We start from the raw sequence: 24,371 nt of genomic DNA, 5'->3' as shown, positions 1-24,371 counted from the left end.
GAAGATTGCGCCTAACCAGGAGGTCTTGGTTTAGGGCAGGGACTGGGGCCAGAAGCCCAGAGGTGGAGCCCAGGTTCCATCACTATGACCACGTGAGTTTGGGCAAACTTACTTCATCTCTCCACATCAGAATGTCTTTGTCTGATAACGGGGATGTGCCCATAGTGGCTTCGAGGTTCCCTGACTCTTTATGAAGATTAGATTAGGTGATGTATGCAGATACTCACACGAGTATGACCGTAGTAACAAAACAAGGATAAATGAGAGGGACTTCCCTGGCGGTCCAGTGGTTTAGACTCTGCGCTTCCACTGCAGGGGGCACAGGTTCCATCCCTAGTCAGGGAATTGAGATCCCACGTGCCACGAGGCACAGCCAAAAAATTTAAAAAACAAAACAGAATAAATGAGAGAACGGTTTAAAACGCTGCCCAATGCCTAGTTCAAAATGTGACGTTGGGTTTTATTAGGAATCATCACTGTCTTGTTCGTTCTCTGGCCTCGGGTCGAGTGCTCGGCTCTGTGCCCAGGGAGGTGCTCAGTGGTGAGGGCAGGACCAGCTACATAATTTGCAAAACGAAAGTGTGGGGTCCTGTCGTGAAAAATGACTGAGAATTTCAGGTCAGCGCCGGCAGGGCGTTGCACGCAGCACACGCCCTCCTGAGCACATCTGCCGAGCCGGCCTGGTGGGCATCTTTGTGTGAGGTCCGTAGTCGGAGATGCCGGAAAGTTCTTGCCATCTGGTATCCTCCTTTTCAGGCTCCGCACAGCCTTCTGACCCTCACATACTTTTGCGGCTTCTTTAGATCAGCTCTTCCTCACATGTGGTCTGGGGCCCAGGAGTCTGAGTTGTAACCAGCCCTCGGGTGGTTCTGATGTTCAGTGAGTTTGAGAACCATTGCTTCGCCATCCCTGTGACATCTGTCCTCCTGAGGCCAGACCCCTTCAGTGAGTAAAACACCCATCTACTGAGTGGAGCTTATAGTCTGGTGGGTAAGTCATCAAGTAATTATATAGTGAGCATATAATTACAAAATAAGTCCCATGAAGGAAAGCAGTGCATGTAAGAAAGGAGTTGGATACAGCCTGTGTATGCCTGTCACCTGTGGGGACGCTACTGCTGCAATCCAGGGAGACTTCCTGGAGGAGGTGGCAGGGACTTGGAGAACTGAGATTTGCACTTTAGCTACATATTCTCATTTTAATTGTTTCCATGGGCCACATGTCATGCATGCCGTGGAACATGGCCTCCCTCCTCTGATCTGGGAGGTACCTCTCTGCCTGGGGGATCCTGCTGGTCGCTGGTCTCATTCAGCAGCACCTCATCTCCAGTTTCGGAAGTCAACCCACTGGGCTGCCCCTCTCTCTGCCCCTCCCTCCCCCAAGTACCAGCATATTGAAATTTGAGTGACAGTTTTGCCTTCATTGACCACTGAATTAGACTAATGTTAGCTGCTATTTTTCAAGTGTCTTTTATGAACCAGGAACGCTGCATGTTTTTTTTTCTTTATTTGCCTCCCTCCTTGTCCTTTGTTCTTTTCCCTTTCGAAACTTGTCTTAGTTTTTGTTTGTTTGTTTTTTCATAAACCACAGTAAAAGTTGGCAGAGACTGAGATTCCTCCTTCACTGCCCCACTTCTTTGCTTTAACTTTCCTCCTTGGTGAGGGGAGGAGGGAGGTACCGTTTGCCAGCTAATCAGTTTGCAGTAATCAGATTACCGTTTGCTTGGGTGGTCCTGGCCCCATTTTTATGCAATTCTAGAGAGGCTACGCTTAGGAACACTGGAGTCTGCAGCACCAGCTACCTGGCTGCAAAGTCCAGTTCCGCAGCCAGCGGAAGATGTTAAGCAGATTTCTTAATATTTCCAGTGCCTCTGTTTTCTCTCCATTGGGGTCAGGTGTACACACATCAGAGATCTATTATGGAGTGGAATGATTCAGTACTCATGGAGTACTCAGGGCAGCACCTGATCACAGTAGTTACTATTATTTATATACAACAACATAAGCCTATTTTTTTTTTTTTACCTACATAGGGTACTACTGCACACACCATCAGCAGCTCCTCCACTCTCCCCACATCCCTGCAATACATCCCAGTCAAACACATTCTTTTCTTTTCTTTTTTAAATGTGATTGAAATATAGTTGACTTACAATGTTGTGTTAATTTCTTCTATACAGCACAGTGATTCAGTTATACACTTATGTATTCTTTTTCATATTCCTTTCCATTATGGTTTATCACAGCGTATTGAATGTAGTTCCCTGTGCTCTATAGTAGGACCTTGTTTATCCGTCCTATTATGTAATAATTTGCCTCTGCTAATCCCAAACTCCATCCCTTCTCCACCCCTCCGTCTCTCCCTCCCCTTGCCCTTGGCAACCACAAGTCTGTTCTCTGTGTCTGTGGGTCTTTCTGTTTCGTAGGTAGGTTCATTTGTGCCACATTTTAGACTGCACATATAAGTGATATCATATGGTATTTGTCTTGCTCTGTGACTTACTTCGCTTAGTATGATAATCTCTAGGTCCATCCATGTTGCTGCAAATGACATTATTTCATTCTTTTTTTTATTAGTTATCTATTTTATACATGTTAGTGTATACATGTCAGTCCCAATCTCCCAGTTCATCCCACCACCCCTTCCTCCGCTTTCCCTCCTTGGTGTCCATACATTTGTTCTCTACATCCGTGTCTCTGTTTCTGCCTTGCAAACCAGTTCATCTGTACCATTTTTCTAGATTCCACATATATGTGCTAACACATGATATTTGTTTTTCTCTTTCTGACTTGCTTCACTCTGTATGAAAGTCTCTAGGTCCATCCATGTCTCTACAAATGACCCAATTTCATTCCTTTCTATGGCTGAGTAATATTCCATTGTATATATGTACCAGATCTTTATCCGTTCATTTGTCGATGGACATTTAGGTTGTTTCCATGTCTTGGCTATTGTAAATAGCAGCACATTCTTTTCTAGTGGCCGTGTAGGCATTTTTATTTAACCTCCCTCCCCAGCTGATGGGCATTTAGGTAGTTTCCCTTCTTTAATTTTTAGAACAATGTTCCACTGAACATGTGTGGATGCACCACATTACTTTGAATCCTTACAAAAATCCCTGCAGGAATCTGAGCCTTGGAAAGTGAAGTAACTTGCCCAGGCCCACGCAGCTTGCCCAGGAGTTTGGACCTGGGTCTGCCTGATTTCTGTGCTTGAATTCTCCCCTCCTACTGGCCAGGTTTCTCGTCTATAAAGTTACTGTTTCCCCATTGTAATCAACTGGTATTTTATGACGAGTTGCAGTAAGGCTATGTCAGTAGCCTGTTTCTCATTTTCTGTTGGTGATCCTTGCCTGAATCCATTACTTTTATTTATTTATTTTTAAAATTTTTATCGGAGTATAGTTGTGTTACAATGTTGTGTTAGTTTCTACTGTACAGCAAAACGAATCAGCTATAATTATACATATATCCCCTCTTTTTTGGATTTCCTTCCCGTTTAGGTCACCACAGAGCATTGAGTAGAGTTCCCTGTGCTATGCAGTAGGTTCTCATTAGTTATCTATTTTATACGTAGTATCAATAGTGTATATGTGTCAATCGCAATCTCCCAATTCGTCCCACCCCCCTTTCCCCCTTGGTATCTATATGTTTGTTCACTCTGTGTCTCTTTCTGCTTTGTACATAAGATCATCTATACCATTTTTTTCCAGATTCCACATATATGCATTATTACATAATATTTGTTTTTCTCTTTCTGACTTACTTCATTCTGTATGACAGTCTCTATGTCCATCCACGTCTCTACAGATGACCCAATTTTGTTCCTTTTTATGGCTGAGTAATATTCCATTGTATACATGTACCACATCTTCTTTATCCATTCTTCTGTTGATGGACATTTAAGTTGTTTCCATGTCCTGGCTATTGTAAGTAGTGCTGCAGTGAACATTGGGGTGCATGTGTCTTTTTGAATTATGGTTTTCTCTAGGTATATGCACAGTAGTGGGATTGCTGGGTCACATGGTAGTTCTATTTTTAGTTTTCTGAGGAACCTCCCTACTGTTCTCCATAGTGGCTGTATCAGTTTACATTCCTATCAACAGTGTAGGAGGGTTCCCTTTTCTCCACACCCTCTCCAGCGTTTACTGTTTGTAGATTTTGTGATGATGGCTATTCTGAGCAGTGTGAGGTGATACCTCATTGTAGTTTTGATTTGCATTTTTCTAACAATTAGTGGTATTGAGCATTTTTTCATGAGTTTGTTGGCCATCCTCCATTACTTTTATAATGTTTGCTAAACAGAAATTTTCCAATTTCATCATTCCTCCCTCATTTATTACCTGTGTTCTGATATCAGGAAGAGCTGCCCCTTTCCCCTCTTCATGTAGCTGTTTGTGTATTCATTCATATATCGTTATGAGCTCACAAATTCCTATTCTATTAGGTGGGTTAAAATTGGTTACCATCAATTTTTTTTATTTTGATGCCCAGATTGCCCAGATTTGGCCAGTAGAAGCCTTTTCTTATGGCGACTTTTGCATCCTCTGGACATTTTTCCATCATTCTTTGAGCACTTGCCTACTCTCTGGCATCCCAAGAAATTCCAGACTCATTTGGTACCTTCCCTGCCCCAGCCCTGGAATCAGCCATTTCTCCCAGGAGTCTTGGCTCTCTTTTCACTGGAAGAATGGTCTTTAGAAATCAAGATCTGGTATGATGTGTGTTCATGCTCTTGGGGTATTACGGTCTCTGGGCCCTCTCAGAGCAGGTGTGTGTGTATGTGTACACTGTTAGAGCCATATTTAGTTTTATACCTGTGTGTATGTGTACACATACATATTTTTAATATATTTGATCAGAGAGTTCAATGCAATAAATACCACAGGGCTGGTGCCAGCTCTTTATATATTTGTAACTCCCTTTACCAACAGTGAGGAGTGCCACCTCCCAGGATCTTTGGTATATTTACTTATTGCCATTCTCCCTGTGTGTAATCTCACCTTGCCAACCACCTATTGGTCCCCAATCCATCGGCCACCTCCTAGCTCTGCTGTCTTCTCTCTTGGCCCCTTGACTGCACTGCACCCCACCCCACCCTCAACAACATATGTTTTCTTGAGTATCTCATGTCCTATTGGCAGTTCTTTGCTGTCTGGGGTCACACCACCGTTACACACACACACACAGACCACAAACACTACCTAGATGTGATTTCAGGGACTGGAAAACACCTCTGAAACCCATCTTGACCTGAGGCTGGACTTTAAGAACCCCCACCTCAGCAATGCTCCGTGTGTGGTATCGTTCCCATTTTATAAAGGAGAAAACTGAGACTCGGGGAAGTCAAGGGAGTTGGTGAGAGTTGGACAGCTGGTAGCTCAGGGAACTAGAATCAGAGCCCAGATCACTGAGACGTGGGCCTCCACCCAATTTCTGCAGTTAGGGTTCCTCCCCCCGCACCGCCCCACAAGTATTAAAAAGTAGTAGGGGGAAAAAAAGAGAGGGAAAAGAAAAGGGAAAAAAAAAGAAAGTAGTGGGCAGGCCCTTTGAGTTCATTACATCACCCTTGCCCCAGGATCTGAGCCTCCTGTTGCTCTGTGCGCCCAGCCCTACCGGCCTCCTTATGGGTCCCTCTGGCCACAGCCTCTGCCCCTCCTTCCCAAGTTAGCACCGGCCCAGTCTGATTCTTCAAGCATCCCTGTTCCCAGGAAGCCCCTCCCCTCCTGCACCAGCTCTGCCCCCAGGCTTGGTCGGGACTGGTTTCTCCCCCTTGGAATCAGCAATTGTTATGCGTGGTTCAAGATTTAAGAAGATACAAAAGGGGGTCCAGTAGGAGTCTGTCACTGCCTCGGTTTTCCACCACCCTGTTCCCAGCCCCAAAGGCGACCCAGCCCCCGGGTCTCTGTGGCTTCTGCTGGAGGTGTGCACTGATTAGACTAGCAAATCCATCGTCTTCTCCTTTTGGTTATACATAGGCTACCGTATTGCTCATGATATGCTGCACCTTTTTTTTTCCTTCTCAAACTATTGCTAATGGTACCACTACTTGGGAAAACTCTTGGGCAGTGTCTACTGTCACTAAAAGCACGTAAACCCACCCTGTGACCCCGCGGTCCACTTCTAGGTCTGTGCCCAGGAGAAATGGGGGCTTCTATCTGCTGAAAAACGTGCACACAGTGCTCCCAGCAGTGTTATGTATAAGAGTCCAAACTGGGCACAGACTGAACACCCAACCACATGCAAAGAGTTACATGAATCGTGCATATCCATGCAATGGCATCCTGGAAATACTACACAGCAACAAAAGACAGTGACTTACAGATCATGAAACAAGCTGGATGAATCTTGCTAAGCAGCCAGATGTAGGAGTACATGTGTACGATTTCCTTTGTATGGAGTTCCCAAATGGGCAGAACAAATCCACGTTGATAGAAGTCCCAGTGTTGGTCATCTTCTGGGGGGCTGTCAGCTGGGAGAGGGCACGAGGGAGCCTTTTGGGAGCTGGAGAGGTTCCACGTGGCGCCTGGTGGGGTTACTCTGTTGTACACATGCGCAAAAGTGCATCCAGGCACACGCAGGATTTGTGTACAGGACTGTATGTAAGTTATACTGCCATATATATTTAACATTTTCCATATAGGTAAAGAAAACAAAAACGTTTGTGCTCTTACTTAGATGGCGGCAAAGGGTTTCATGGTATGGCGCTACCGTAATTAATGTAACCAATCCTTTATTAGCAGCACGTGGGCTGTTTTTAGTACTTAGTTATTATAAACAGTATTGCAATGGATGACTTTGAACAGAAACCATTCTGCAGTAAATAAATCTCCAAAAGATATGAGTAGAACAGGTCCATCTTCAACTTTGATGCTGCCAACTGCCCTCCCCTGGGGCTCATCTGGATTCACCTGCCCCTCCCGGCCTCGGGTGAGAGGCTCCATCCCCAACCCCTGGCACCAGCTCTCCTGTTACAAATTTCTGGAACCGTACCTATCAGATAGGTGGCGGAGGGTGAATTGGAGTCTCTTGAATGCGAATCTCTGATTTTAAACGAGTTTGATGATCTTTTCATGTTTCAGAGTTATTCATCATTATTCCCTTTCTGTGAACTCTTAGCTTATGTCCTTTGCCCATTTTTGCAAGACATGAACTGCTAGATTTCCCCCTTCTTCCTAAGTAAGAGCCCTTCATTTGTTTGGGGAATTGTTTGTCGTCGGTGTCCTAAGCTACGGATATTTTCCACAGTGTGGTTTTTACCTTTGGACTTCGCGTGTGGTGCTTCTTGCAGAAGACAACCCGGTTTTATGTAGTGAATTTATCAGTCTTTTCCTTCCTGGCGTCTGGCTTCATCTGGCACTCAGAACGTCCTTTCTTACTCTGAGATGTTTTTGAAATGTAGTCCATAGTTTCTTCTAGTGCTTAAGGGGTTTCTTTTGTTCCTACTTGTCCTAAAATTTATTTTATTGACGTATAGTTGAGTTACAATGTTAATTTCTACTGTATAGCAAAGGGATTCAGTTATAAATATATATGTGTGTGTGTGTGTGTGTGTATGTATACACACACACACACAGACACACATTCTTTTTCATATTCTTTTCCATTATGGCTTATCATAGGGTTTTTGTTTGTTTGTTTGTTTGTTTTGCGGTACGCGGGCCTCTCACTGTCGTGGTCTCTCCCGTTGCGGAGCACAGGCTCCGGACGCGCAGGCTCAGCGGCCATGGCTCACGGGCCCAGCCGCTCTGCGGCATGTGGGACCTTCCCGGGCCGGGGGCCGAACCCGTGTCCCCTGCATCGGCAGGCGGACTCTCAACCACTGCGCCACCAGGGAAGCCCTTGCCCTTGAGTACTTTATTTTGCCAAGCGCTGAGTGGCGCACTTGCCTCTGAGTTGGATAGGACCAGCCACTTCCCAGGGAGGCTCATGGTCCAATGCTGGAGGCGGACAAGTGGGTCGGCACTGTGCTGGACACAGGAGGACTGGTTGTCTGGGAGCTCAGAGAGCTGGGTTCCTTCTGGGACCGATGGTACGTGGCTGGCTGGCTGGCTGGCTGGATGGTGTGTCAGGTTCCTCGGGCTGCAGTAACAAATCACCACAGACTTGATGGCTTGAAACACACAAATGTATTCTCTTACAGTCCTGGAGGTCAGACGTCTAACACAGGTCTCACTGGGTTAAAATTAAAAGGTCAGCAGGACTGCTTTCCTCCTGGGAGCTCTGGGAGAGAATCTGTTTCCCTGCCTTTTATCCACCTTCTGCAGGCTGATTACATTCCTTGGCTTGTAGCCCCTTCCTCTGTCTTCAAAGCCAGGAATCACATCCCTTCAGCCTCTGCTTCTGTCCTCACATCTCCTTCTCTGACCTTCCTGCCTCCCATTATAAGGACGCTTGTGATGACATGGGTCATCCAGATGGTTTCCCCAACTCAAGATTGTCAACTTAATGTCATCTGCAAAGTCCTTTTCGCCAGGTCAGGTCACATATGTACAGATTCCAGGGATTAGGACGTGGGCATCTTTGGTGGGCGCAGCTTTCCCTGCTCCCACCAGCCTTTCCCTCTTTTCCACTTGGAAGATCCAGAAAGTCATGTTTTTCTATCTGTTTTCTCCCACTTGCACAACACAATGCCCACCAGGAAGTTTTCTCGTGTTTTTATAGAGCAGAGACTAAAAGTGCTGTCTTGGGAGTTGACCAAGTCATCCATTTCTTCATCTGTAAGATGGGGATAAAAAAATTGCATCCACCCCCAGGGGCTGCCGTGATGTTTAGATGAGCTCGTATATGTCCAATCCTGGGTAAGATGTCTAATATCAACATGTCAGCTATTTATCTGCTGTACCATGAGTATCGATTGTTGCAGCTACGCTTGTTTTATTGTCATCATGAGCTGTTAGCTGTTGTCTGCCTCCCCTTCACTGGCCATCTCCTTTCCTTGTCTGCCCAAATTCTAGGAGGACTTGGGGCACCTGCTGCCTCAGGACCTCACCCGCATTCCTCCTCCAGGAAGCAGAAGGATGCTCCCTGCTTGGACTCCCACAGTTCTCCTGGGGCCCCTGACACTTGTCACCTGGTGCTTGGTTGGCCATTGGTCACAGCCTTGTCTCTCCTCCAAGATGGCAGCCCCTTAAAAACAGGACGCATGGTGTTGCTCTTTGGAAAGGTTTTTATTTTTATTTTTTATTATTTTTTTGGCCGCACAGCACATAGGATCTTAGTTCGCTGACCAGGAATCGAACCCATGCCCCCTGCAGTGGAAGCGTGGAGTCTTAACTACTGAACCACCAGGGAAGTCCTGGGGTTGCTCTTTGAATGCATCTCCCAGCCAGGCATCCTCAGCTCAGCTCTGGCTGCGTATCAGAATCACCTGGGGGAAGGGCTTCCCTGGTGGCGCAGTGGTTGAGAGTCCGCCTGCCGATGCAGGGGCCATGGGTTCGTGTCCTGGTCCGGGAAGGTCCCACATGTCGCGGAGCGGCTGGGCCTGTGAGCCATGGCCTCTGAGCCTGCGCGTCCAGAGCCTGTGCTCCGCAACGGGAGAGGCCGCAACAGTGAAAGGGGACACCCCGCCAACCAAAAAAAAAAAAAAAAAAAAAAAGCAGAATTACCTGGGACTCAGAGGAATCCTGATGGCTGGGACGCCCCCACTCAGTTGGCCTGGGTATAGGCCACAGCAGGTGTATTCTTACACGTTCCTAGTGGTTCCCCAGCTTTGAAGTGCGTCAGAATCCCCTGGAGAATGTGTTAAAACACAGATTGCAGGGCCCACCCCCAGGGCTTCTGATCCATTAGATCCAGGATGGTGCCCAAGAAAATGCATTTCTAGGGAGCTCCAGATGATGCCGGGCTGAGGACCATACATTGCGAAGCACCAGACTAAGGTAAAACTGGATCCTTCACAGATACACGCCTTGGGAGAGACTGGTCAGGAAGTCTTAGAAAGGAGGCATTTGCATTGAGGGAGGCTCGTTCGCCCCTCGTTTCAAATATCACCTCCTTAGTGACCCCTGGCCAATTGTTCTTGGGTTACTGTGACCCTTACATCGTTCCCCTCCCACTGCATTGATCCCAAGAACTGCAGGGACCTTCTCGAAAAGTCAGGGCTGTGTGGTTCACCAGGCCCCTGGCTTGCTCTCTGGCCCCGTCTCTCCCTCCGAAACCCTCCAGGGCCGCGAACTCTCTCCCCCACTCAGGGAGCTCGGAGCTCCCCAAGTGGGCCACTTGCTGGCTCTTCCCGGTGGCCTTTCCACCTGAAGGCCCCCTCTGCTCCATGGGAGCTCACTGCTGCACCTCCTTTAAGGCTGTTTTCTCGCAATTCCTGAGCGCCCGCACTCTGAACCGGGGCCCTGTGGCTCCTTCGTAGGGCGAGGTGTCCCCGTCACAGTATTGCCGCACGGGTCACGGGTGTCTCTTGGATCATTCCTTCCCGGTGTTGCCAGATCCCCAGAGGACGTCCAGCTGCATTTGACTTTCAGATAAACAGCGAATCGCTTTTTAGTGTACCTGAGTTCTATGCAGTGTTTGCCAAGCACATATACTGAAAGATGATTCATTGTTTATCTGGAGTTCGGAAGTAACTGGACATCCTGCACTTTGTTTCTTTTTTTTTTTTTTTGCTTATTCTGGCAGCCCTATTAGGAGCCCCCTCCCCTACCGTGTTCCTGGAGCTGCTGGAGGATGAGGACATCCCCGTCCTCTGTTGTCCCTGTTCATACCCCATTGCTTAGGTTCCCTTATGCTTCCCGGGTGCCAGGCCCTGAACTCGGGGCTCCGAGTCCCTGGTTTCCTATTACCTCACAGCAGCTTGTGGAATCCCTGCTATTATAACCCCCACTTTGCAGAGGGGGAAATCGAGGCACAGGGTAGGTTTGGGGCAAATATGTTGCAGAAATAAATGTTAGCCTGAACCCTTTAAAGAGGGAAGCGAGCATTGGGGTCTAACTCAGTAAGTGTTTGAGGTGAACCGAGTTCCCAGAGCTGGATGGGATGCAGAGGAAGCCGGGCTCTGCTCAGAGGAGACGGTTCACCCCGAGGTGCCATGTGGTCGCTTGCTCTGCCGTGAGCTCACCGCTCATCTTTCAGCGATGCTGTTTGCCTCTGTGCTTCCCTTGGAAGCCTCCGCCAGGTAGCATCAGCCCTGGGCTGTCTTGCTTGGTGAAAATGCCCTAAGAAGTTCGTACGTTCCAGACTCTTTCCTCGGGTCTCGGGAAGACCCCACTCACCATCAGCAGTGTGGGTCTGTCCTCTGTGAGCAAACGATCCTTCGGGGATCGCAAAGGAGGCACAGAAGGTCACATATTATATGATTCTATTCATATGAAATATGCAGAATCGGTAAATCTGTGGAGACAGACGGCAGATTGGAGGTTGCCAGGAGCTGTGTGTGTGTGTGTGTGTGTGTGACCGATGATGGTACAAGGTCTCCTTTTGGGGTGACGGAAGTGTCTTACCACTAGGTAGATGGGGTGATTGCACAACACAGAATGTTCTGAATGCCCCTGAATTGTTCACTCTAAGATGGGTCATTTTATGTTATGTGAATTTCACCTTAGTGAAAAAGAACTTTGTAAAAAAAAAAAAAAAAAAAAAAAAAAAAGAGACACAAAGGAGAAGGGAGGGGTGGTGCCCTCCAAATCAGGCTGGACAGGAAGGGAGATCAGGGGTGCCCCAGGGGGTGCCTGACCTGAGTCAGGATGGGCCACTCTTTACAGAAGGAAAGTGCCGCGATTCAAACCTGGCAGAATCCACAAACCACGTGTCCTTAAGGGGTAGAGGGGGCCACACGAGAGCACCCTCGTGCCAGTGGGAACAGGGACCACATTCCAGTCCCATCTGAGGGCTCTGCTTTCTGAGAATGGCACCCCTGCAGTAAGGTGGGGTGAGCCCCTGCGGATGCCCTGTCCTAGCAGCCTGGGAACACAGGAGGGACCTGGGACCCCGGCTGAAGTGGGTTGGGGAGTGGATGGGCGTTAACAAAGCAGAGACAGCAAGTGTAGACGGCTTCTTCCCAAGCTCGATCGTGGGTAAGGAGAGGACTGAGTGTGTGGTCTCCAGCGTGAAGCCCAGAACGGAGGTTAGGGGTATGGGGAAAACCACACCGAAATGCGGCAGAGGGATTGGAGACCCGCAGGGGTGGGGCGGAGGTCTGAGACCTGATGCAGTTGGGGCCCAGGAGCGAGTTGGGGACACAGGTCAAGGTTTTGGAGGGAGTTCCAGTCTAAGTGGCTTTTTATTTTTTTATTTTTTAAAGAAGGAATATTTTCTTTTTTTAATTTAATTTACTTATTTATTTTTGGCTGCGTTTTGTCTTCATTGCTGCACGCAGGCTTTCGCTAGTTGCAGCAAGCAGGGGCTACTCTTTGTTGCGGTGCACGGGCTCATTGCGGTGGTTTCTCGTGGCAGAGCATGGGCTCTAGGTGTGCGGGCTTCAGTAGTTGTGGCTCGCGGGCTCTAGAGCGCAGGCTCAGTAGTTGTGGCACACGGGCTTAGTTGCTCCGCGGCATGTGGGATCTTCCCGGACCAGGGCTCAAACCCATGTCCCCTGCATTGGCAGGCAGATTCTTAACCACTGCGCCACCAGGGAAGTCCCCAAGTGGCTTTTAAATTTTTTTTTGAAAAATAAAATTTATTGAGGTGAAATTCACATAACCTAAAATTCACCACGTTAAAGTGACCAGTTCAGTGGCACCGAGTGCATCCCTAATGTCACGTGACCCCTGCTTCTAGTGGAACCCCCAGTGGAGGGCTCCAAACATTTTGGTCACCCCTAAAAGAACCGTCACATCCATAGCAGCTGCTCTCCAGTCATCCCCCTGCCGCCGGCACCTGGCAACCATACACCTACTTTCTGTCTCTATGGATTTACCTATTCTGGACATTCCCTAAAAACAGAATCAGATGATATGTGGCTTTTGTGTTTGGCTTCCTTCACTCAACACAAAATTTTCGAGGTTCATCCGTGTTGGAGAATGTCGTCATTCCCTAGGGCTCCTGAAACAAAGCACCCAAAATTATGGTGGCTTCAAACAACAGAAATTTATTCTCTCACGGTTCTGGAGGCCAGACGTCCCAGATGACGGTGTTGGCAGGGCCTGGCTGTCTCTAACGGCTGTAGTGGAGGACCTGTCCCATGCCTTTCTCTTAGCTTCCGGTACTGCTGGCGATCCCTGATGTCCTGGGCTTGCAGAGGCATCGCTCCTTGCTCTGTCTTCACATCGTCTTCCCGCCATGTGGATCTGTCCCTGTGTCCAGAGCACTCCTTCTTATGAGAACATCAGGCATATTCGATTAGGGCCCACACTAGTGACCTCATTCTCACTTGGTTACCTCTGTAAAGACCCTATTTCTAAATGAGGTCGCATTCTGACATTCTGGGGGTTATGACTTGAAGGTAGCTTCTTTTTCATTCCAGATTTATGTTTTTTAAGATTCGTTTATTATTTATTTATTTATTTTATTATTTTTGGCTGCGTCGGTCTTAATTGCGGCACGCAGGATCTTCGTTGAGCCACGTGGGATCTTCTGTTGCAGTGCGCGGGCTCTGCGTTGTGTGTGGGCTTCTCTGTAGTTGCGCCATGCGGGTTTTCTCTCTCTAGTTGTGGCGCGCAGGCTCCAGGGTGCATGGGCTCCAGAACACGTGGGCTCTGTAGTTTGCGGCAAGCAGGCTCTCTGGTTGAGGCGCGAGAGCTCAGTAGTTGTGGTACACGGGCTTAGTTGCCCCAAGGCATGTGGGATCTTAGTTCCTGGACGAGGGATTGAACCCGCGTCCCCTGCATTGTAAGGCCGATTCTTTACCACTGGACCACCAGGGAAGTCCCTCCTTCCAGATTTATTGAGATATAATTGACATACAGCACTAAGTTTAAGGTGTACAGCAGAATGATTTGACCTACACACGTCATGAAATGATTATCACAGTAAGTTTAGCGAACATCCATCTCATATTTTTTCCTTGTGATGAGAACTCTTAGGACTTACCCTCTTAACAACTTTTGTATATAACATACAGCACTGTCAGTTATATTTATCATTTTGTACATTATATGCCTAGTACTTATTTATCTTATAACTAGAAATTTGAACCTTTTGACCACCTTCATCCAATTCACCTTCCCCACCTCTGGTAACCATAAATCTGATCTCTTTCTATGAGATCAAATTTTGTTTTTTGAAGTTTAATTGACCTATGACACTATGTTAGTTCCTGGTGTACAACATAGTGATTCAATATTTCTGTGTATTTCAAAATGATCATCAGGATGTCTAGTAACAATCTGTCACCATACGAAGATATTACTTAATAATTGCACGTGTCCCTCTCACACTGTCGATTTCATACCTGCGACACGTTTATTTTGCAACTGGAAGTTTGTACCTCTTAATCTCCCTCACCTATTTCTCTCCTCCCACCACCCCTCTTCCCTCTGACAACCACTTGTTTGTTTTCAGCGTCTATAACTCTGTTTCTGTTTTGTTATGTTTGTTCATTTGTTTTTTAGAGTCCACATATAAGTGGTATCCTACAGTATTTGTCTTTCTCTGACTTATTTCACTGAGCATGATACCTTCTAGGTCCATCCATGCTGTTGCAAATGGCAAGGTTTCATTCTTTTTTATGGTTGAGTAATATTCCATTGTGTGCGTGTGTGTGTGTGTGTGTGTGTGTGTGTGTGCGTGTGTGCATTTACATATACACACACACACACACACACATATACACTGCATCTTCTTTATCTGTTCATCTATTACTGGGCACTTAGGTTGCTTCCATATCAAGGTATCTTTTTTGAAAGGACACAGTTCAACCCAGAGCATAGCATCCATCAGCACTTCATTCTTTTTGTGGCTGAATAATATTCCATTGTGTGGAGAGAGCACATCTTGTTCATCCATCATCCGTCGATGGGCCTTTGAGCTGCTGTGAATTGTGCTGCTGTGAACGTCCACGAACAGGTAGTTATTTGAGTCCCTATTTTCTGTTCTCTTGTTCACATACCTGGGAGTGTGTCAGTGGCTTTCACTCAGAGAACACAGTTGGAGGCCAGGTGCCCTCCCACTTTGGGCTCAGACTCTGTCCCCACAGTCATGGTCACAGTACACAGCTGGAATGTGGACCCTCCCCCTCCAGGCTGCCCTTCCTGGCCCCTCCCCTTACACACCCAAGCCTCTTTCAGCCACTTGGCTGGTTCCCAGGGACGTGCGCTCTGACAAACTGGGAGTTCCTGAGAAATGGTGGGAACTCCTGCTAATCTTGACCCACAAAGGCAGAGGGAGTGGATTCCTTTGATCCTTTTTTTTTTTCCTTGTTGTGGATTTCGTGTGTGTGTGTGGTAAAATGTACATAACATTTACCATCTTAACTGTTTTTAAGTGCATGGTTCAGTGGCATTAAGTACATTCACGTGGTCCTCCAATCATCACCACCGTCCGTCTCCAGAACTTTTTCAACTTCTCCCACTGAAACTCTGTCCCCATTAAACACTAACTCCGGGACTTCCCTGGCGGTCCAGTGGTTAGGACTTGGCGCTTTCACCACCGTGACCCAGATTCAGTCCCTGGTCAGGGAACTGAGATCCCGCAAGCTGAGCGACGTGGCCAAAAACAAAACAAAACAAGCAAAAACCCCATTAATTCCTCCCCAGCTGCTGGTAACCACCATTCTACCTCCTCTCTCTATGAATTTCTCTATTCTGGGTACCACACATAAGTGGTATCATTACAGTATTTGTCCTTTTGTAACTGGCGTATTTCGCTTAGCATAATGTCCTCAAGCTTCATCCATGATGTGGTAGGTGTCAGAATTCCCTTCCTTTTTCAGGTTGAATAATATTCCATTGTGTGGCTAGACCACACTTTGCTTACCCATTTATCTCTTGATGGATCTTCTTTTTTTTTTTCTGAAACATTTATGTTAACATATTTCCATACAAATAACCCAAAGAAAGTTTAGTATTAGTTTTTTTGTTTTTAATTTTATTTCATTTATTTTTTTATAAAAATTCTTATTAGTCATCCATTTTAGACACATCAGTGTATACATGTCAATCCCAATCGCCTAATTCATCCCACCACCACCCCCACCCCCCTGCCGCTTCCCCCCTTGGTGTCCATTCCTCTGTTCTCTGTATCTGTGTCTCCATTTCTGCCCTACAAACCGGTTCATCTGTACCATTTTTCTAGATTTCACAAACATGCATTAATATACGATATTTGTTTTTCTCTTTCTGACTTACTTCACTCTGTATGACAGTCTCTAGATCCATCCACGTCTCAACAAATGACCCAATTTTGTTCCTTTTTATGGCTGAGTAATATTCCATTGTATATATGTACCACATCTTCTTTATCCATTCGTCTGTCGATGGGCATTTAGGTTGCTTCCATGACCTGGCTATTGTAAATAGTGCTGCAATGAACATTGGGGTGCATGTGTCTTTTTGAATTATGGTTTTCTCTGGGTATATGCCCAGTAGTGGGATTGCTGGGTCATATGGTAATTCTATTTTTAGTTTTTTAAGGAACCTCCATACTGTTCTCCATAGTGGCTGTATCAATTTACATTCCCACCAACAGTGCAAGAGGGTTCCCTTTTCTCCACACCCTCTCCAGCATTTGTTGTTTGTAGATTTTCTGATGACGCCCATTCTAACTGGTGTGAGGTGGTACCTCATTGTAGTTTTGATTTGCATTTCTCTAATAATTAGCGATGTTGAGCATCTTTTCATGTGCCTCTTGGCCATCTGTATGTCTTCTTTGGAGAAATGTCTATTTAGGTCTTCTGTCCATTTTTGGATTGGATTGTTGGTTTCTTTAATATTGAGCTGCATGAGCTGTTCACATATATTGGAGATGAATCCTTTGTCCGTTGATTCGTTTGCAAATATTTTCTCCCATTCTGAGGGTTGTCTTCTCGTCTTGTTTATGGTTTCCTTTGCTGTGCAAAAGCTTTTAAGTTTCATTAGGTCCCATTTGTTTATTTTTGTTTTTATTTCCATTTCTCTAGGAGATGGATCAAAAAAGATCTTGCTGTGATTTATGTCAAAGAGTGTTCTTCCTATGTTTTCCTCTAAGAGTTTTATAGTGTCCAGTCTTAAATTTAGGTCTCTAATCCATTTTGAGTTTTTGGTTTTTTTTGTTTTTTGCGTTATGTGGGCCTCTCACTGTTGTGGCCTCTCCCGTTGCGGAGCACAGGCTCCAGATGCACAGGCTCAGCAGCCATGGCTCACGGGCCCAGCCGCTCCGCGGCATGTGGGATCTTCCCGGACCGGGGCATGAACCCGTGTCCCCTGCATTGGCAGGCAGACTCTCAACCACTGCGCCACCAGAGAAGCCCCATTTTGAGTTTATTTTTGTGTACAGTGTTAGGGAGTGTTCTAATTTCATTGTTTCACATGTAGCTGTCCAGTTTTCCCAGCACCACTGATTGAAGAGACTGTCTTTTCTCCATTGTATATCCTTGCCTCCTTTGTCATAGATTAGTTGACCATAGGTGCGTGGGTTTATCTCTGGGCATTCTATGTTGTTCCATTGATCTGTGTTTCTGTTTTTGTGCCAGTACCATATTGTCTGGATTACTGTAGCTTTGTAGTATAGTCTGAAGTCAGGGAGTCTGATTCCTCCTGCTCTTTTTTTCCCCCTCAAGACTGCTTTGGCTATTCAGGGTCTTTTGTGTCTCCATACAAATTTTAAGATTTTTTGTTCTAGTTCTGTAAAGAATGCCATTGGTAATTTGATAGGGATTGCATTGAATCTGTAGATAGCTTTGGGTAGTATAGTCATTTTCACATTATTGATTCTTCCAATCCAAGAACATGGTATATCTCTCCATCTGTTGGTATCATCTTTAATTTCTTCCATCAGTGTCTTATAGTTTTCTGCATACAGGGCTTTTGTCTCCCTAGGTAGGTTTATTCCTAGGTATTTTATTCTTTTTGTTGCAATGGTAAATGGGAGGGTTTCCTTAATTTCTCTTTCAGAGTTTTCATCATTAGTGTATAGGAATGCAACAGATTTCTGTGCATCAATTTCGTATCCTGCTACTTTACCGAATTCATTGATTAGCTCTAGTAGTTTTCTGGTGGCATCTTTAGGATTCTCTGTGTATAGTATCATGTCATCTGCAAACAGTGACAGTTTTACTTCTTTTCCAATTTGGATTCCTTTTATTTCTTTTTCTTCTCTGATTGCCATGGCTAGGACTTCTAAAACAATGTTGAATAATAGTGGTGAGAGTGGATATCCTTGTCGTATTCCTGATCTTAGAGGAAATGGTTTCAGGTTTTCACCATTGAGAGTGTTGTTTGCTGTGGGTTTGTCATATATGGCCTTTATTATGTTGAGGTAGGTTCCCTCTATGCCCACTTTCTGGAGAGTTTTTATCATATATGGGTGTTGAATTTTGTCAGAAGCTTTTTCTGCATGTATTGAGATGATCATATGGTTTTTATTCTTCAATTTGTTAATATGGTGTATCACGTTGATTGATTTGCGTATATTGAAGAATACTTGCATCCCTGGGATAAATCCCACTTGATCATGGTGTATGATCCTTTTAATGTGTTGTTGGATTCTGTTTGCTAGTATTTTGTTGAGGATTTTTGCATCTATATTCATCAGTGATATTGGTCTGCAATTTTCTTTTTTTGTAGTATCTTTGTCTGGTTTTGGTCTCAGGGTGATGGTGGCCTCATAGAATTAGTTTGGGAGTGTTCCTTCCTCCGCAACTTTTTGGAAGAGTTTGAGAAGGAAAGGTGTTAGCTGTTCTCTAAATGTTTGATAGAATTCGCCTGTGAAGCCATCTGGTCCTGGGATTTTGTTTGTTGGAATTTTTTTTTGTTTTTTTGTTTTTTTGTTTTGCGGTACGTGGGCCTCTCACTGCTGTGGCCTCTCCCGTTGCAGAGCACAGGCTCCGGAAGCGCAGGGCCAGCGGCCATGGTTCATGGGCCCAGCCTCTCCATGGCATGTGGGATCCTCCCGGACCGGGGCACAAACCCGTGTCCCCTGCATCGGCAGGTGGACTCTCAACCACTGCGCCACCAGGGAAGCCCCTGTTGGAAGATTTTTAATCACCATTTCAAATTCATTACTTGTGATTGGTCTGTTCATATTTTCTATTTCTTCCTGGTTCAGTCTTGGAAGGTTATACCTTTCTAAGAATTTGTCCCTTTCTTCCAGGTTGTCCATTTTATTGGCATACAGTTGCTTGCAGTAGTCTCTTAGGATGCTTTGTATTTCTGTGGTGTCTGTTGTAACTTCTCCTTTTTCATTTCTAATTTTATTGATTTGAGTCCTCTCCCTCTTTTTCTTGCTGAGTCTGGCTAATGGTTTGTCAATTTCGTTTATCTTCTCAAAGAAGCTTAGTTTCATTGAGTCTGGCTAATGGTTTGTCAATTTCGTTTATCTTCTCAAAGAAGCAGCTTTTAGTTTCATTGATCTTTGCTATTGTTTTCTTTGTTTCTATTTCATTTATTTCTGCTCTCATCTTATGGTTTCTTTCCTTCTAGTAACTTTGGGTTTTGTTTGTTCTTCTTTCTCTAGTTCCTTGAGGTGTAAGGTTAGATTGTTTATTTGAGATTTTTCTTGTTTCTTGAGGTAGGCTTGTATAGCTCTAAACTTCCCTCTTAGAACTGCTTTTGCTGCATCCCATAGGTTTTGGATCGTCGTGTTTTCATTGTCATTTGTCTCTAGGTATTTTTTGGTTTCCTCTTTGATTTCTCCAGTGATCTCTTCGTTATTTAGTAACGTATTGTTTAGCCTCCATGTGTCTGTGCTTTTTACATTTTTTTCCCTGTGATTCATTTCTAATCTCATAGCGTTGTGGTCAGAAAAGATGCTTGATATGATTTCAGTTATCTTAAATTTACTGAGGCTTGACTTGTGACCCAAGATGTGACCTATCCTGGAGAATGTTCCGTGCGCAATTGAGAAGAAAGTGTAATCTGCTGTTTTGGGGTGGAATGTCCTATAAATATCAATTAAATCTATCTGGTCTATTGTGTCATTTAAAGCTTCTGTTTCCTTATTTATTTTCTGTTTGGATGATCTGTCCGTTGGTGTAAGTGAGGTGTTAAAGTCCCCCACTATTATTGTGTTACTATCGATTTCCTCTTTTATAGCTGTTAGCAGTTGCCTTATGTATTGAGGTGCTCCTATGTTGGGTGCATATATATTTATACTTGTTATACCTTCTTCCTGGATTGATCCCTTGATCGTTATGTAGTGTCCTTCCTTGTCTCTTGTAACATTCTTTAAAGTCTATTTTATCTGATATGAGTATTGCTACTCCAGCTTTCTTTTGATTTCCATTTGCTTGGAATATCTTTTTCCATCCCCTTACTTTCAGTCTGTCTGTGTCCCTAGATCAGAAGTGGGTCTCTTCTAGACAGCATATAGATGGGTCTTGTTTTTGTATCCATTCAGCAAGCCTGTGTCTTTTGGTTGGAGCATTTAATCCATTCACGTTTAAGGTAATTATCGATATGTATGTTCCTATACATATTAATTAATTTAATATTAATTAATTAATATTAATTAAATTAATTAATTAATTTTCTTAATTGTTTTGGGTTTGTTTTTGTAGGTCCTTTTCTCCTCTTGTGTTTCCCACTTAGAGAAGTTCCTTTAGCATTTGTTGTAGAGCTGGTTTGCTGGTGCTGAATTCTCTTAGCTTTTGCTTGTCTGTAAAGCTTTTGATTTCTCCTTCGAATCTGAATGAGATCCTTGCCGGGTAGACTAATCTTGGTTGTAGGTTCTTCCCTTTCATCACTTTAAGTATATCATGTCCCTCCCTTCTGGCTTGTAGAGTTTCTGCTGAGAAATCAGCTGTTAACCTTATGGGAGTTCCTTTGTATGTTATTTGTCGTTTTGCCCTTGCTGCTTTCAGGTAATTTTTCTTTGTCTTTAATTTTTGCCAGTTTGATTACTATGTGTCTCGGCGTGTTTCTCCTTGGGTTTATCCTGTATGGGACTCGCTGCACTTCCTGGACTTGGGTGGCTATTTCCTTTTCCATGTTAGGGAAGTTTTCGACCATAATCTCTTCAAATATTTCCTCTGCTCCTTTCTCTTTCTCTTCTCCTTCTGGGACCCCTATAATGCGAATGTTGTTGCATTTAATGTTGTCCCAGAGGTCTCTTAGGCTGTCTTCGTTTCTTTTCATTCTTTTTTCTTTATTCTGTTCTGAAGCAGTGAATTCCACCATTTTGTCTTCCAGGTCACTTATCCGTTCTTCCACCTCAGGTATTCTGCTATTGATTCCGTCTAGTGTAGTTTTCATTTCATTTATTGTATTGTTCATCTCTTTGTTTGTTCTTTAATTCTTCTAGGTCTTTGTTAAACATTTCTTGCATCTTCTCGATCTTTGCCTCCATTCTTTTTCCGAGGTCCTGGATCATCTTCACTATCATTATTCTGAATTCTTTTTCTGGAATGTTGCCTATCTCCACTTCATTTAGTTGTTTTTCTGGGGTTTTATCTTGTTCCTTCATCAGGTACGTAGCCCTCTGCCTTTTCATCTTGTCTGTCTTTTTGCAAACGTGGTTTTTTCCCCCACAGGCTGCGGGATTGTAGTTCTTCTTGCTTCTGCTGTCTGCCCTCTGGTGAATGAGGCTATCTAAGAGGCTTGTGTACGTTTCCTGATCTCTTTTTTTGTTTAATTGAAAAATAGAGAAATTATTTGAGCCTAGCATCAAATGCAAATCAAAGGAGATTTTTAAAAAATAGAATTCACAGTTTTTCTGCCTGTACTTTCAGTGTTGATTAAAAACACACAGATTTGGGACTTCCCTGGTGGCACAGTGGTTAAGAATCCGCCTGCCACTGCAGGGGACGTGGATTCAAGCCCTGGTCCAGGAAGATCCCACATGCCACGGAGCAGCTAAGCCCATGCACCACAACTACTGAGCCTGTGCTCTAGAGCCCGTGAGCCACAACTACTGAGCCCACATGCCACAACTACTGAGCCTGCGCACACCACAACTACTGAAGCCTATGCTCTGCAACAAGGGAAGCCACCTCAATGAGAAGCCCACGCACCGCAACAAAGAGTTGCCCCCGCTCTCTGCAACTAGACAGAGCCCGCACACAACAAGGAAGACCCAACCCAGCCAAAAGTAAAATAAATTAAAAAAAAATAAATAAAAGCACACATATTCAAAAAAATGAATAAAAATTTAAAAATAAAACCACACAGATTTAAATATTTATGTATCTTCCAGAGCCACTTGTAGAAGCCTCAGCCTCTGAGAGAACATCAGGGAGTATCATCTCCAACGAGACAAAGTCCCAGAGAGAAGCTCCTCCAGTGCTGGGGTCACCACACCTCCTAAATCCCTCTGGTTCTTTAAGCTGCTGGTCTTTTGTGAAATATTTACTGAATACACCTGCCACGTGCAAGGCACAATTACAGAGTTGGGTTTTCTTAAATCTTCAAAACTACCTGGGACAGATTATCATCCCTGGTTACAGGGCTGGTCAGTGACAGAGGAGGATTTGAACCCAGGTCTGTGTGATTCCAACCTCCGTGCCCCTTCTGTCGCTCTATGCGTCTTCCTCCTCTTGAGTTCTGTAAACGTGGCTCAGCCACCCAAGTGATGTCACCATCATTGTCGTTCCAACCAAGTGTCGGAGGCCTGGTCCCTGAGACAGGTACCAGGCCAGCATTTACTCGGAGTTCATGGTGAGTCTGGACTGTGTCAAGCCCTGTACAGGCACACACTTGCTTGATTCCAAAACAGCAGGACGAGGTAGCTAGCCATCATCATCCCCGTTTTGCAGATGAGGAAATTATGATCAGAGAGGTCAACACTTGCCCGAGGTGACATGCTGGCCAATGGAGCTGGACTGTCTCCTGGGCAGTGCTGACAATGAGGGTAAAATGAGGCTTGTGGCCGAGAGTGTGTATCCAGTCGTCCACACCATGGCGCTAAGTGCACGTGCACTTGGATTGGTGTCCTGAGCTCTGACGGACACATGCTCGCGGAGCAGCCCCTGGGTACCAGGCGCTGGTCCCGCCTTCTGGAGGGGCCGTGTCACGAGCAGATGGAGGCATCTGAGTGATAATCACTTGCTGGTCATGTTGCAAATGAAAGTTGTGTAAGTGCCATCAAGGAGACCTCCAGGGTGCCGAGAGGGTAGAGCAGGGTAACTCAGCTGGTCTGGGAAGGCATCAGGACAGGACCACCACCTATTTCTTTCTTTAAATTTTTTTTTATTTAATATTTATTTATTATTTACTAAATATTTATTATTTTAAAATGTTTATTTATTTGGCTGTGCTGGGTCTTAGTTGTGGCACACAGGATCTTCATTGACGTGTGCGAGATCTTCCTTGCCGTGTGCGGGATCTTTTAGTTGCAGTATGTGTGCTCTTAGTTGCAGCACGTGGGATCTAGTTCCCTGACCAGGGATCGAACCCGGGCCCCCTGCATTGGGAGCATGGAGTCCTAACCACTGGACCGCCAGGGAAGTCCCCCATCATCTATTTCTAAAGCAGGCCTTCTCGCCCTCAGCTGTATGGACATTTCTTTTCCAGGTCATTCCTTGTAGGATGCTTGGCAGCACATGTGGCCTCTGCCTTCTAGATGCCAGTAGCACCCCTGACCCCCATTATGACAACCAAACATGTCTCCAGACACTGGCAAAGTCCCCCAGGAGGCAAAACTGCCCTTGGTTGAGAGCCCTGGATTTAAAGTTTGGTTTGGCAGTCGGGAAAATGTGCCGTCTTCTGCAGGGGCACCGGAGCAGTCCACTCCTGGGGGACACAGGACTCCTCCAGTGGGCAGTGGATTTTTAGCTAGTATGCTGCTGCCCCACCCAAGGCCAGGAGGGCATGGAGGGTGGATGTGAGGTGGGGTCTGCTGCAGCCATATTGGAGACAGTTGGGTACTGCCCTGTAACTGGAGTCTATCCAGGTGTTTCCAGCATGGTGTGTGTGTGTATGTGTGAGAGAGAGAGAGAGACAGAGAGCAGAAGGTAAAGGAGGGGGCTAGATTTATACCTTCAGGGTTGCTTGAGATGCTGCATAAAAAGTGAGTTGGGTGTGGTCATGCCAGACAGAAATGGTCAGCTGGAGAACAGCCAGGCAGGCAGGTCCTATAACCCCAGGACTGTGTCCATCTGCAGTGTGATCAAGGATTGAGCACTTGATTAGGTACGACTGAACCAGGTCTTGAGAGCAGAAAAAACATCCTGTCTCGGCTGTGATGTGCATTTCTCTGGGAAGTGGATCTTGCACAGTGAAGAAAGTAAGCTTGACTTAAGAAGAGAGAGTCTGTCTAGTGATCTGTGTAATAGTCATTGGTTGCTTCCTGGTCACTGGCACAGTGAGAAGCACCGCCCCCCGGAAGTGGGTGTGGTTAGCAGTGCATCTAAGCAAA

The 24,371-nt window shown here is 45.4% G+C and overlaps 1 protein-coding gene across 1 annotated transcript in view; it reads left to right on the top strand.

Moving 5' to 3' along the window:
• The window catches only part of ATP2C2 (ATPase secretory pathway Ca2+ transporting 2), an 80,740-nt gene that overhangs the window by 6,431 nt on the left and 49,938 nt on the right, over positions 1–24,371 (top strand). The window lies entirely within an intron of this gene.

The sequence above is a fragment of the Lipotes vexillifer genome, unplaced genomic scaffold (genome assembly GCF_000442215.2).
Source record: "Lipotes vexillifer unplaced genomic scaffold, Lipotes_vexillifer_v1.1 scaffold443, whole genome shotgun sequence".
Classification (NCBI taxonomy): domain Eukaryota; kingdom Metazoa; phylum Chordata; class Mammalia; order Artiodactyla; family Lipotidae; genus Lipotes; species Lipotes vexillifer.
Note: the sequence above shows the minus strand (reverse complement) of the source record. Positions and strands in the feature narration are given on the sequence as shown.